This window comes from Heptranchias perlo, chromosome 22 (assembly GCF_035084215.1).
Source record: "Heptranchias perlo isolate sHepPer1 chromosome 22, sHepPer1.hap1, whole genome shotgun sequence".
Classification (NCBI taxonomy): Eukaryota; Metazoa; Chordata; class Chondrichthyes; order Hexanchiformes; family Hexanchidae; genus Heptranchias; species Heptranchias perlo.
This window is the reverse complement of record NC_090346.1, coordinates 39,138,616-39,154,455: the sequence shown is the minus strand read 5'-3', so window position 1 is coordinate 39,154,455 and position 15,840 is coordinate 39,138,616. Positions and strand designations below refer to the sequence as shown.

The following is a 15,840-nucleotide window of genomic DNA, read 5'->3' as shown; positions in this document are numbered from 1 at the left end:
GGAAGATGCTGCCTAAGTCGCAGTAAAAGAGGAGGTAGTTGAGATACTGGATGGGCTAAATTGCTAAAGAGGAGGTACTAGAAGGGCTGGCTGTACTCAAAGTAGTTAAGTCACCCAGTCCAGATGAGATGTATCCTAGGTTCCTGAGGGAAGTACGGGTGGAAATTACATAGGTGCTGGCCATAATCTTCCAATCCTCCTTAGATATGGGGGTGGTGCCAGAGGACTGAGAATTGCAAATGTTACACCCTTGTTCAAAAAAGCATGTAAGGATAAACCCGGCAACTACAGGCCAGTCAGTTTAACCTCTGTGGTGGGGAAGCTTTTAGAAACGATAATCTGGGACAAAATTAATAGTCGCTTGGTGTGGATTAATAAAGGAAAGCCAGCACAGATTTGTTGAAGGCAAATGGTGTTCAACTAACTTGATAGAGTTTTTTGATGAGGTAACAGAGAGGGTCGATGAGGGCAATGCGGTTGATGTTGTGTACATGGACTTTCAAAAGGCATTTGATAAAGTGCCACATAATAGGCTTGTCAGCAAAATTGAAGCCCGTGGAATAAAAGGGGCAGTGGCAGCATGGATACGAAATTGGCTAAGTTACGGTGAACGGTTGTTTTTCGGACTGGAGGAAGGTATACAGTGGTGGTCCCCAGGGGTCAGTACTAGGACCACTGCTTTTTTGATATTAATGACTTGTACATGGCACAGTTTCAAAATTTGCAGATGACACAAAACTTGGCAGTGTGGTCAGCAGTGAGGAGGATAGTAATAGACTTCAAGAGGACATAGACAGGCTGGTGGAATGGGTGGACACATGGCAGATGAAATTTAACGCAGCGCAGTGCGAAGTGATACATTTTGGCAGGAAGAATGAGAGGCAATAAAAACTAAATGGTACAATTCCAAAGGGGGTGCAGGAACAGAGAGATCTGGGGGTATATGTGCTCAAATCTTTGAAGGTGGCAAGTCAGGTTGAGAAAGCGGTTAAAAAAGCACATGGGATCCTGGGCTTTATAAATAGCAGCATAGAGTACAAAAGCAAGGAAGTTATGTTGAACCTTTATAAAACACGGGTTCGGCTACAGCTGGAGTATTGTGTCCAATTCTGGGCACCGCACTTTAGGAAGAATGTGAAGGCTTTAGAGAGGGTGCAGAAAAGATTTACTAGAATGGTTCCAGGGATGAGGGACTTCAGTTATGTGGATAGACTGGAGAAGCTGGAGTTGTTCTCCTTAGAGCAGAGAAGGTTAAGAGGAAATTTGATAGCGGTGTTCAAAATTGCCCATTGGCGGAAGGGTCGTGAACCAGAGGACATAGATATACGCTGATTGGTAAATGAACCAAAGGCAATATGAGGAAAAACTTTTTTACGCAGCGAGTAGTTATGATCTGGAATGCACTGCCTGAGAGGGTGGTGAAAGCAGATTCAATTGTGGCTTTCAAAAAGGAATTGGATAAATACTTGAAGGGAAAATATTTGAAGGGCTACGGGGAAAGACCGGGGGAATGGGACTAATTGGATTGTCCTTGCAAAGACCAGGCACGGGCCGAATGGCTTCCTTCTGTGCTGTAACTATTGTATGATTCTAATGGGAGGGGGGGTGGGGTCAGGGTCTGGACGAATATTGCATCAAGAAAGTTTGATTTTTGACACTTTTGGTGTATTTTCCAACAATTTGAAGTGTAATGCAAATTTGACAGCAAAAATAATTTATTCTGGAATAGCTATATGTATTTTAATTAAACTGAAAATATATGTTTGAGTCACAATTGATTCTTGCTTTTTGCACCATTAGAAGGTAATACTCAGTAATACCAGGTCTCACAGCAGGCCTAGATGTATGCAGATGCCTTAGCTGAGTGAGATAACAACATGAATTATAGTCTGTAAACTTGTAAATGTTTGCAAACTTTTTAAACATTTTTCCACAGTCACTCACCCACATTCTACCCCAACCCCACTGCCCAGTTCACAAATTCACTTACCCTATCTGGACCCAGCTCACAGACACTGCACCACATCCAACTTCCTACCCCTTAACAGAGACAGTCTCTTCTCCAACTCTTCCAGTTCATACTGGCACTCTTTCCCTTCTCTCTCCCTCCTCAATTTAACCTGGCACCCTTCTCCTTCTCCAACCTAGTTCAGCTGATACTCTTCTTCCACGGTTCAAGTTAAAATTCATAGAATGAACACATGGAAGGACCAGAAGAGTAAAGACTCTGGGGAAGTAGCATTAATTTCAACATTGGGCTCAACGAACCAACTGTGCATCCAATGGTGATGTGCCATGGCTGTTCTGGTCTGTGTCTCAAATGTAAAATGTGTGGCATCGGTAGTAGAAGAAATCCAGGCCAGACTCCAAGAATGTGAGCATAGAGGGATGGCTGCAGCTGTTTTGAAACTGACATAGATATTAAAGAACAGGGAGTTCTGAGTGCATGGAAAATTTTAGAGTTAGAGAATTCAAGGCCTAAATGGAAAAGTATGTTCTCCATTGTTTTCAATGCACAGAAGCTAGTTGCAAGCTGGAATTGTTCACTTTTTCTACTTTTTTTGCATGTGTTCATTTATCTGGATTTTTTTTTGTGTGATACTCTTCACTTAAGTTGCTCCCACTACAGTTAGTACCAGGAACAGTCCTGCAGCCACCAGTACTTCAGTTTAATGTTATATGACTAAGACTGTTGCATCCAGTCACAACCCACATTTGGAATGACACAGTTTTGCAGTTTGTAATTGCAGTGCTGGATGTTCACGTGGACACAGTGTTTCCAATGTCTGCCATTTTGCTTTACTGAAATCCTAATGGGAATGCTGCATACCTTGATTTGTTAAATATTGATTAGTTATTAATTGAATGACACAAGAACCATCTGTCCCAACTGTAAAATTGTATCTTACCAGGAAGTTCTTGTGGTTGGCAGCTTCAGCCAGGATACAGTCCATTGAGACCATGCTGGCGTTGGATGAAGGGCACACTGGTCTGTCTCGATCTTCAATGACAACAAAGTCTCATTGCAGGTTAAGTTTGTGGCACGAGATGTGTCCGAACAGTTCTCCTTTATGGTTCAGATCCCCATACATACAATGGTTGGGCTTTCTCTGAACCATGTGTGAAATCCAAAACGAAGCTTTGAAGTGGATTGGTGTCAAAAAGGGAAGCAGTTGCAGCGAGAAGGGCTCTGGCCTACACCAACCTGTTACTGAGTATCCTGAAGGGGGATTCAGCCTCAGTGAGCATGTTTCTTTGCTAAAATCCCTCATGAAGACCTGGTTTAATCAGTTGATCGGTAAGCCTGGTACATGACACTGGTCTAAATCATCAAGGCGATGGGCACAATAGGAGGCGTCCTTTGTAGACCCTTCCACCACATTGAAGGCTGATATAATTCATATAGCTGATGAGGAAGCTCCAGGATTTGAGATGACAACTGCTGGAAGTTGTTACTTGGATGCCAGATAAAATAACATGCATTCATAAATCCAGAGCTGGGTTCTGGCCATAATTTGGTTGCAGAAAGGCAAGTAATTATTGCCAAAGCTCCATACCTCCAACTGGTGGAACTACCATGCAACAAGATATAGTGTGCATTGCTGCTGTGATAAGGTGGATAGCACCAGTGCATTCTCTTGGTGAATTCTGCTGCTCACTGTGTAACTTGTGAGGAACTCTTGATATCTGCTATCCACCTAGAGAGCCATGAAGTTGATTCTTGGTATGAAATGATTGAGTTGTGTGGAAAGACTAGAGAAACTGGAGCTGTTCAGCCTTGAGAAGAATAACTGACGGGGAACCTTAAGTATTCAAGATATTAAATGGCATAGATAAGTTAAATCTAGAGCATCACTTCAAGATACGCCAGGATACTAGAACAGAGGATATATATAAAAACTAGCGAAAGATAAGTTTAGGACAGATTTCAGGAAGAATTTTATTTGCCCAAAGAGTGAACAAAATTTGGAATGGCCTTCCACTTAGGGTAATGGGGACAAAAATCTTAGATTCATTCAAAAGGTAGTTAGATGGGGGGAATTTGCTTATTTTTTTATTATGAATGGATGAGCTAAGATGGGCCTTCCACATCTGTATCTTTCTTGTGATAATGATTTGCTCACCTATCAACCAATATGCAGTGCACGTTTGTGTTATCTGCAGAGTTGAGTTCTTGAATCCTTCGGGCTTTGCTGGAATTTTTAAATGGTAGACTCTTTTGACAACACATTTGCTGCTCCATCATGCAGTAGAGCTGGTTAGTAAACTTTTACCAATTGGTCAATAGATCACAGACTACTCATTCCTCAGTCATCACAACCAAAGTCTTCCCACTCTCCTTCTCACCCCCAAACCTTCTGAGATCAATAGTAAATGGAACTATCTTGACATCAGTGTAGCTTCCTTTTAATGGTGAGTCATGAATTTGGTTTATTTTTTTCAGTTTGAACTATAAAAATATATTTTCAATTCCTTTGGCACAGTGGGTGACTACTGCCTCATATCAGATACTGGATCACTCAGATCGGGATATTTCCTGATCTTTGAGTGAGGTGATCTCAGCTAAAGCACCATTGGTAGATACTGTAACTGTAATTTGATTCCCTGGGCTAGGGAGAGGAAGAATGGCTTTCCATTGCTGATCATTGTCCATGACCCCCTACTGAGAATGTCTACCCTTTGATTTTTCAAAATTCAATCTTTGCTCTTTGCACTTTCCACTTAATTCCTGCTGAGCATTTGAATTTGTGTCTGAACAAATGGGTATTAAACCAATGTGCCCTTGCAACCTTTTAAGCTTTTTATTTAAAACTATTACTTTACTGGTCCTTGCCTTAGCACCAAAGGTTGGTGATCCACATACATTGGTAGTAGACCCACCATATCTTGTTTGGCAAACAAATACTTCGATTATCAGATTACATTTGTCATTACATTTGATTTCATAATCTGTTTCACTTGTGTCAGGAAATCATGATGTAAATATTTTGTCCACTACTTTAGATTTCTTCCATTGTTTGTCCATAGAGTTGCATAGATAGAACCAAGAATATTCACCAGTTCAGACAATTGATTTTTGTGTATTGAAAAAGTCAGGTGAGGGGCCAAGGATATAGTGCAGTATATCACAAAAGTTAAGAGTCAGAGAGAAGACAGATATATCTCAAACGTAAGTACAGGTGAGGGAGGCCATTTTGCTAATTTTTCCACAGCAATCTACATTCCCTTATCACAGCAAGTCTTGGACGTTTCCCTAGTGTCTTGGATCCCAGGACTGAATGCAATACTCAAGGTGCCAAAAGAGCAGAGTAATATATACCTTCAATATCATGATCTCATACTTGTGCTCTACTGATTTGGCAATATAGTTCAGCATTCTGTTTGCTTTGTTGATTGCTGCTGTGTAAAGCCTGGACATGGTAAGTGTTAACATAAGAACGTAATAAATAGGAGCAGGAGTAGGTCATTCGGCCCCTCGAGCCTGCTCCATCATTCAGTAAGATCATGGCTGATCTTTAACCTCAACTCCACTTTCCCATCCGATCCCAATATCCCTTGATTCCCTTTGTGTTGAGTCTACAATTGATCCAAGATCTCTCCTGGGCTTTCCCCAAGCCATTTATTTGAGTACGTTCCTCATTTTTTCTTCCAATAAATAACACCTTGCAAGTACTTAGCTATATTGAATTTCATCTGCTATAGTTCTGCCTACTTGCAAAGAATTATGGGTCTGTAGTTACTTGGGTTTGTTATGTCACTTTTGTTGACTTGTTTACACTCTAATGGGACCCCGATGTATTTGTTAACTCCCTAAATGATGAATGTCATTATATATTGTATATTTTGTCCTTTATCTCACAGCATCCTCAGATAGATATGAACCATTTGGGGATGTGTTGGTTATGAGACTGTTTGGGACCTCCCTAAAAGTGATATCAAAGTTATTAACTTTGATTATGAAACCTACTGTGATGGGTGGCATGTTGCTTGTCTTTGCCAGTGAATACTTCCAGGAAGTAATCATATAATTTAACTATTTTTAGTTCATCCACAATGTCAAGACTGTTTGCACCCTTGAGGAATCTTGATTCCTCTTTGATAACCCATTTACTATTATAATACTGATGGAATTTTTTACTATTATGTTTTGAGTCTCCACCCTCATTTCTAGTTCCTTCTTTGTCCCTATGATTGCCGTTTTTACATTTTTTTTTCTTGTATTCTTCCAGTAGTTTCCCTCACCATTCTCTCTACAGGGTCTGTAGAGTTTGTGTTCCTTACTTCATACCTTCTTAATCCATTTAAGGTCACTTTTGTTTGTCTGCTTATTTGTCCTTGCCGTGTATTTATCCTGCATACTTAGTAGTATGTTCTCAGCCAAGGTTTTCTTGAGTACCCTTCTCCTGCACCACTCCCCACCCCGAGCCATCATTCAGTTGTTTAAGCTCAAATGTCATCATGTTATAGTCATGAGATATTAGGACAGGTGACCAAAAGCTTGGTCAAAGAGGTAGGTATTAAGGAGCGTCTTAAAGGAGGAGAGAGAGGTAGAGAAGCGGAGGGGTGTAGGAGGGCATTCCAGAGCTTGGGGCCTAGGCAGAAGGCTCGGCCACCAATGGTGGGGCAATTAAGATTGGAGGGTTGTAGTGCTGGAGGAGGTTACAGAGATAGGGAGGGGCGAGGCCATGGAGGGATTTGAAAACAAGGATGAGAATTTTAAAATCGAGGCGTTCCCAGACCGGGAGCCAATGTAGGTCAGTGAGCGCAGGGGTGATGGGTGAACAGGATTTGGTGTGAGTTAGGATACAGGCAGCAATGTTTTGGATGAGCTTACGTTTATGGAGGGTGGAAGATGGGAGGCTGGCCAGGAGAGCATTGGAATAGCCAAGCCTAGAGGTAACAAAGGCATGAATGAGGGTTTCAGCAGGCGATGAGCTGAGGCAGGGGCGGAGATGGGCGATGTTACGGAGGTGGAAGTAGGTCTTGGTGATGGAGCGGCTATGTGGCCAGAAACTCATCTCAGGGTCAGATAGGATGCCAAGGTTGCGAACGGTCTGGTTCAGCCTCAGACAGTGGCCAGGGAGAGGGGTGGAGTCGGTGGCTTGGGAAAGTAGTTTGTGGTGGGAACCGAAGACAATGGCTTCGGTCTTCCCAATATTTAGTTGGAGGAAATTTTTGCTCATCCAGTACTGATCGTCGGACAAGCAGTGTGACAAATCAGAGCCAGTGGAGAGGCCAAGGGAGGTGGTGATGAGGTAGAGCTGGGTGTCATCAGCGTACATGTGGAATCTGACGTGTTTTTCGATGATGCTGCCGAGGGGCAGCATGTAGATGAGAAATAGGAGGGGGCCAAGGGTAGATCCTTGGGGGGGGCTCCAGAGGTAACGCTGCGGGAGCTGGAAGAGAAGCTTTTGCAGGTGATTCTTTGGCTGCGACTGAATAGATAAGAATGGAACCAAGCGAGCGCAGTCCAGCTGGACGGCGGAGGAGGATGGTGTGGTCAACTGTGTCAAAGGCTGCAGACAGGTCGAGAAGGATGAGGAGGGATAGTTTACCACTGTCACAGTCATGTAGGATGTCATTTGTGACTGATGAGGGCTGTTTCAGTACTGTGGCAGGGACAGAAACCTGATCGGTGGGATTCAAACATGGAGATGTGGGAAAGGTGGGCATTGATTTGGAAGTCGACAACACGTTCAAAGACTTGAGAGGAAAGGGAGGTTGGAGATGGGGCGGTAGTTAGAAGGGCTAAAGGGGTCAAGGGTGGGTTTTTTGAGGGGGTTGATGATGGCAGATTTGAAGGGGAGGGGAACAGTACCTGAGGAGAGGGAACTGTTAACAATATCAGCTAGCATGGGGGCCAGGAAGGAAAGTTTGTGCAGCAGTTTGGTGGGAATAGGATCGAGGGAGCAGGAGGGCGGTCTCATGTTGAAGATGAGCTCAGAGGGCATGGGGGAGATAGGAGAGAAACTAGATAAAGATGTGAGTTCAGGGCTTGGGCATGGGGGAACCTTAGGGGAAGTTTGGGTTGGTGGGCTAGGGGAAGGGAGGGAAGCAGCAGAGACAGCTGAACGGATGGTCTCAATCTTGGTGATAAAGTAGTCCATGAGCTCCTCGCACTTATTGGAGGTGACGGTGGAGGGGGTAGGGAAGAGGGGTTTAAGAAGACGGTTTGTAGTGGAGAAGAGAAGCCAGAGGTTATCTTTGCATTCCAGGATGATCCTGGAATAGTGAGTAGTTTTGGCATTGGAGAGCAGGACCCGATGGTGCTTTTTGTGATCTTGCCAGATCTGGCAATGAATGGCTAAACCAGTTGTCCGCCATAAACTTTCAAGTTTGTGTTCCTTGGACTTAAGGGAGCGGAGATGAGGGCCATACCAGGGGGAACGACCAGGGTGAGAGAGAGTAATGGTTTTAATGGGGACAAGGGCATCAAAGGGGGTGAGAAACAAAGATTGCCTGACAAAATATCACTAAGATAGGGTTAATTTCTTAAGGGGACAGTGGTGCGTGTTTTTAACCATCCCATCTGGTGATGCAGAAGGCTATACCTTATTGAGTAAAGTTAGAGGCATTAATGGGATTGGACAAAGTCATTATGGGTATTTTGAAAGGCAAATCATGCTTAACAAATCTACTGGAGTTTTTTGAGGAGGTAACTCGTAGAATAGATAGGGGCGAACCAGTGGATGTGGTGTACTTGGATTTTCAGAAGCCTTTTGATAAGGTCCCACACAAGAGATTAGTGTGCAAAATTAAAGCACATGGGATTGGGGGGAATATACTGGCATGGATTGAGAATTGTTTGACAGACAGGAAACAGAGAGTAGGAATAAACGGTGGCAGGCAGTGACTAGTGAGGTACCGCAGGGATCAGTGCTTGGGCCCCAGCTATTCACAATATATATCAATGATTTGGATGAGGGAACGGAATGTAACATTTCCAAGTTTGCAGACGAGACAAAGCTGGGGTGGAATGTGAGCTGTGAGGAGGATGCAAAGAGGCTCCAATGTGATTTAGACAAGTTGAGTGAGTGGTCAAGAACATGGCAGATGCAGTATAACGTGGATAAATGAGAGGTTATCCACTTTGGTTGTAAAAACAGTAAGACAGATTATTATCTGAATGGTGATAGATTGGGAAAAGGGGAGGTGCAATGAGACCTGGGTGTCCTTGTACACCAGTCGCTGAAAGCGAGCATTCGGGTGCAGCAAGCAGTTAGGAAGGCGAATGGTATGTTGGCGTTCATTGCAAGAGGATTTGAGTACAGGAGCAGGGATGTCTTACTGCAGTTGTACAGGACCTTGGTGAGACCACATCTGGAGTACTATGTGCAGTTTTGGCCTCCTTATCTGAGGAAGGATATCCTTGCCATGGAGGGAGTGCAACGAAGGTTTACCAGGCTGATTCCTGGGATGGCAGGACTGACGTATGAGGAGAGATTGGGTCGACTAGGCCTATATTCACTAGAGTTTAGAAGAATGAGAGGTGATCTCATCGAAACATATATAAAATTCTAACAGGACTAGACAGACAAGATGCAGGGAGGATGTTCCCGATGGCTGGGGAGTCCAGAACCAGGGGTGACCGTCTCAGGATACGGGGTATGCCATTTAGAACCGAGATGAGGAGAAATTTCTTCACCCAGAGGGTGGTGAACCTGTGGAATTCTCTACCACAGAAGGCAGTGGAGGCCAAGTCATTAGATGTATTCAAGAAGGAGATAGAAATGTTTCTTAATGCTAAAGGGATCAAGGGATATGGGGAAAAAGCGGGAACAGGGTATTGAATGGCGGAGCAGGCCCGAAGGGCCGAATGGCCTACTCTTGCTCCTATTTTCTATGTTTCTATATAGCTCGCCTCATTAGGTAATACTCTGCATGATACTCTGCATTACTGTGTAACTTAGATTAAAAATATGGCACAATGTAATCTGTAATGGAATGGTCAACCAATAAGCACTGATTTAAATGAATACAGATGCATGCGAATAGAAATTACTTTTCGTTTTTCAGTTTCTACACTCTTCACCAGAACTATTAGTCTTTTGTTTGAAGTTTTTACTGAATTCAGGACTTAGAGGAAAAAGTAGAAGTTAAAGCAGAATCAAACTTTCCACCAAAGTGAGAAATTCATTGCACAAGTCCAATTACACTTAATTATGTGGAAAGACTTGCATAGCCATTGTATTCAAATTACCAAATTGACCACTAGGAAAGCCACAGAAAAAAATCCAGTGCCAATCAGTGCCCTTCATTTTTAGAGTTTCCATTATTTCCATTACTGCGCCAATGATAATAATTGAGAGCATTTCCAGTTAGTACTGTTCTGAGATTCTAATATTAGCCTTTTCTGTTTTACATCAGCCCACTGTGTGTGGGTGGATGGCAAGCACTACTGGTGCATGAATATATAGAAGTTCTACTGAAGTTGTAACAAACCCTCAAAGCTCTGACAGTGCAATAAAGCTTCCATACTTCTTTGTGGGCTGTACCTTACTTCCTCTCTGCCAGGACAAGTGACTGATGAGGTTTCATAACTTTGGTTTCAAAGCTGTTTGAATGCTTTCTGGAAAAATAATGAAGTGCTACACTAGCCCCAAACTGGAGTTACAAAGCTGATGCCCTGTTACCTCTGAAACTTCCTGCTACTTCTCTACCTTCAATGGAGAAAACGCATACTCTGTATCAAGTCTGACTTCAACTGATTCTAAGCATGATTCCATCAGACTATATTCTGCTACACAGTAATGGTTTATGATGAATAGAGTGTGGAAGTTGACTTTTGAAATATAGCTGAAGGACTGTAATTATATAAAATAGCTTGAGAAATTTGTCAGAGGGTGAGATGCTCCATTGAATGACCAGAACAATAAAAGTTGTTGCAAGCACTGGGATGAGCTCTCCTTACACGTGGAAATAACAGCTCTAAATTCATTTTTTTATCTTAACAAAAAAAGCAATGGAATCATTCTTCTTGTAATTCTGCCACTGTGATGTACAAATGATAGTATACAGTTTTAAGAACCTCCCAACTGGCGTAGCCCTCCTGCTACCCAGAAAAGTCACCGTTTTACAGGTTGGTGGGTGGGCTGAGCTGACTAACTGTGGTTTCCTGCCCACCTGTAAACTGACCCCATTTTCTAGGCAATGAAAAATGTGGTGCAGCAACAAACTTAACTGTACCTAGCTGGAAATACAAAAGCAAGTGTAACATTTCTGATAAAAGGCCTGAAAGGTTGACCCATCTGTTCTCTCCGTTTATGGTGACTGACCTACAATGTTTCCAACATTGTCTATTTTTCGTTCAGTGTAACTTGAGATTCAGTTACTTTAATATAAAATTTGAAACAACTATATTCTTATGAAGAATCAAGGTGCACTAAATTTATATATTTTTTAAAATGTCCAACTGATTTAAAACACATTATAGTTTGTAACTTTTGAAAAGATTTTTTGTGAATCATCTGTGTTTAACTCAGATACAATATGATGCTTTTCCATTTTATTCCCCGAATGTTGCACAAGTCAAAATAGTGGCCGCGCTTAGTTATGTTCCATAGTGAAAATGCTGTATAGTCTGAGGTTTCACCTATTGCTCATGAGCACTTCCAGCACGTTGACTCATGTACTGTATGGGTCATGTACTGTATGGGACTTGATCGGTAGAGGGTTAGAAGTTAGTGATACGGTTTTTGCACAAACCGTATAGCATGAGTAATGCTGCCAATTTGATTAGTATGGTTCTATCTGCTTGTCTAAGGATGCCTTCGTACTACAGGTCATTCTCAATCTACATGGTGCACTGTCCAGCTGGCAGCATGCTGCTACCTGTGTGCTCACTCTATCAAGCAATAAAGTAGCTCTTCTGAAACTTGGGTGCAAAGCAAGCTGGAGCCATACTGCATCTGATGATTCAGAGTTTACACTGGGCTACGGCCAAATGGGATCAAACACGTGCATGCCTGTCACATCCCCATTAACTGCCTAGGTTGCCACAGATCACTGCCGTGTAAATCCATGAGATAAACACCTTGTCCATCTCCTCTCCTTCGCTGCCCTTCCAAATAGTACCACTGGGGGTCGAGTACATATCTGGTGCGCCTCCTGGGTTTAAAAATCCATAAGTTGTAAATATTTTTTTTAACTGAAATGGTTGATTGGCAGAATGCAAGCCCTGGAGGGAATACAAGAGCAGATTGATTTGATAGTGTTCAACAATGCAAAAATATAATGAATCTATTTGACAACACTTTTTTTGAATTTAAAAGGATCTGTGCATTGGACTTTAGTACAATTCAGAATGTTAAAGGCTCTTACACTCAAGTTAGGAAATTTTCCAAAATGTGGTGTTTGCTAATTGGAAGATTTTTCTCCCTCTTATTTCTCACACTGCCTGCTTACTCCCTTTCTCTCATCTATAGCACCCCCCAGCATCTGTTACTTGCTTCTCATTTTTGTCCTCATCCTCTGTCATCTGTCTTCTACTTTCTTTCAGTTCTGGAACTCTTTACTGTCTCAAATTCAGGATTTCTTATTCTGTAACATGTCTTTCTAATTTGGTCATCTTTTTCTTGGAATCTGACATACAGGGGGGGAGTTTCAATCCCCCAGGATGGGCAGGAGAGGGGTTAAAATTTCAAAAATCAGAAACCCGCCTCCAACATGCCCACTTCTGGTTTTAATGGAGGTGGATTGTTGGAGGGAGGTGGGGGAGGCAGGCGACTAACCTGCTCTCGAGAGGCTTGTCAGTAATTTAAATATTTTAATGAGGTTGCGTGCCTCAAATTTTACCAAAGTTTTACATTTAATGGCTGCAGGCAGGGTTTCCCAGGGCTCAGGAAACCTGGCAGCTGGATGGAGGCGAGAATGGCTGGATCAGACAGGTTGGTGTCTTTCCACGATCCGATGCCCTCCCCCTGCAACCCACAATCTCTCTCTCTCTCTCCACGTTGTTCCTCCGACCCACGATCTCCACCCCGACCCACAATCACTCCCTCCCTCCACGATCTCTCCCACCCCCCAAATGATTGCTTGCTCCCTCCACGCTCTCTTCCCCCCCCCCCCCCCCCCCACCTCTTAATCTGGCTGGTGGTCAGGAAACAGAGAATGTTTTTTTTTTGAGGTCCTGCTGTTAAATTCAGCAGGACCTCCGCGTTACTCGCATTTCCGGGTTTCCCGGCCACTACGATCCCACCTCCCCATAAACATTGGGACCATTGCTTTCAAAACCCCTATTATAACAACCACAAGGCAATAGATGCCTGATAAGTCAGTGTCACAACTTCGTGTACCCTAATGATCCAGCTACAAAGTGTTTGAGATATCCTTATTATATTGATCAACTTATTGGTTTGTATTTTAACCAATTTGGAAATCGTACCTTTCGACCAATGTTAACTTTTTCTTTGAGAAAATCACTGAGTGGTAAACATGTGAACTGTTTGTAGTGATGTTTCAATGGAAATCTATCAGGCCATTGCTAAACCTCATTGAAATATTAGCGCGGTGTCATAAATATAGAAAAGGAAGTAAAAATAGCATCAAACCATAATTTTGTAATACTTGGTGTATAACCTGGCTTTGCTTCTTTAAATTACAGAGGGTAGTAGTGAGCCAAACCATAGAGACCAGATGCCAAACCACGCCCATTTAACAGTGTTCCAGTAACTCTTAACTTTTAATAGAAGGACTGTTATAGTTACTCGTCTTGGTTAACTGAGTCATCAGATCCTTCAGTAAACCGAGCCTAATCCCAAGATAATCATTTAACTGATCTCAAAGTTAAAAATAAAGTCTACTCTTAAGAACTCACATAGTGTGTGACACTGAGAGCGATGAACCAAGTCAATTTGTATTATTAGAATTCAAACTGTTAACACAGACCAATGTTATTTACTCAGGAGCCGTTGAAGTGTATGTTTGAGTGTCCGTTCCTGTAAGTTAGCACAAAAGCATTGTGTGGTCTTGATTCATTTATTAATAGTCCATTACCAGCACAAATGATTAATGTACCATATTTAATGTGTCTGAAAAAGTATATGCTGGCCGGGATGACCATTTTTCCCCATCATAATTATTTGTAGGATTGAATGAAAGAAAGACAGAATTGCATTTATATAGCAAGCTTCACGACCTCAGGACATCCCAAAATGCCTTCATGGCCAACGAAGTACTTTTGAAGTGTAGTCACTGTTGTAATGTAGGAAACACAGCAGCCTATTTGCGCGCAGCAAGGTCTCACAAGCAGCAATGTAAGATTGACCAGATAGTCGTCTTTTTTTTTTAAGTGATGCTGTTTGAGGGATAAATATTGGCCAGGACATTGGGGAGAACTCCCCTGCTCTTCAAAATAGTGCCAAGGGATCTTTTATATACACCTGAGAGGGCAGACAGGGCCTCTGTTTAATGTCTCGTCTGAAAGATGGCGTCTCCAACAGTGCAGCACTCACTCACTCTTGCACTGGAGTGTCAGCCTAGATTTTGTGCTCTGATCTCTGGAGTGGTACTTGAACCCACAACCTTCTGACTCAGAGGCGTGACTCACGGCTGACACCATGCCTCCTTAATGGCTTGGAAATATGTTGCAGTCAGGTACGTTGTTCGTTAGAAATATTAATAGACAACATATTAATGTTGTAATTTACTAGATGGTGTAGTGAAATTCAAAATTCTCCATCTTCAAATCACTCCACAGCCTCTGTCCTCTGCACCCTGCTTCAATCCTATATCCCTGCTCGCATCCTCCATTCTTCCAGTTCTGGTCCACTGTTGTTTTCCGCTCTCCCTAGTTCCCTATTCTCTACCATCAGTGGCAGAGCCTTCAGACATCTTCCCCAAATTGTTCCGCCTTGCTTCATCCATGCTCCATAAAGGGAGGTTTTTTGAAGAAGGGGAAGAGATAAAACAAGATGGAGGGATTTGGGAACTGCGCCTTTGGCCATCTTCCTCCAAGTCCCCTCATTCTCCTGCTCTGATTCTGAACGGTGAAGCTGACTGGGATATTTTGCAATGTTATAGCTGTATAATAAATATAAGGTGGTGGCAGTGATGATGGTGTTTGTTGTCATCGCCAACAATGACACTGCATCCTTTTCATTCATTATTGCCTAATTAGAAAAGACTTCTCTAATATCATTAAGCATGGAAAGTATGTTTTCATTAAATGAAGAATTTGCTATTGTCTCTTAACTTATAATAATTTAATATAGACAAGAAAAGCATTTGCTTTCCCTTTCCCTCTCCGTGAATATAGTAAGTGGATAGTGCCTGAGAACAGACAGGAAGACCAAGCAAGTTAATCAGTCCTCCAAGGATCAGCAGATAAGTTAAATACTGATTGAAGGGCTATCCCAATGGCAGTGAGTAAATTTGCTTCTGAGCTATGGAGATCAGGAAGATCCTTGATCTGGGATGAATTTGTCCCCAGAATAGGTAATGGTATTGGTGCCAAATTGGCTTCAGTATCCCTGGGTCAAGCAGGCAAGAAATTCAGTGAAAAATCCCACTCCGAATCATCAGCCAGATCTCTGTTGAATAGTGTGTTTGTGTCTGGGCCCGTGGGTGAGGATGTGAACTGGTGTCTGGTTGAATATCCTGTGAACTTTTGCTGTCTAAGCTCACATGCTGAAAAGGCAAGATGCCAGATGGTTCCTAATACTTGTTGAACTGTATACTTTGCAATGTGGGGAAAAACAGCGTTAGATATTTTTGCATCACCTCGGTGACTAATTTTAACCCCAGGCTCCTAGACTGGGATCTCTATCCTTTATTCCAGCTCAAATGTGCGTCATTATAATAGTAAAAGCTGTAAGTCTTTTCCTACATAGTTATGGGGAA

General features: G+C 42.6%; 1 protein-coding gene across 1 annotated transcript in view; it reads left to right on the top strand.

The window, feature by feature from the left end:
• Positions 1-15,840, top strand: part of clec16a (C-type lectin domain containing 16A) — a 261,544-nt gene that overhangs the window by 167,657 nt on the left and 78,047 nt on the right. The gene's annotated exons all lie outside the window — the stretch shown is intronic.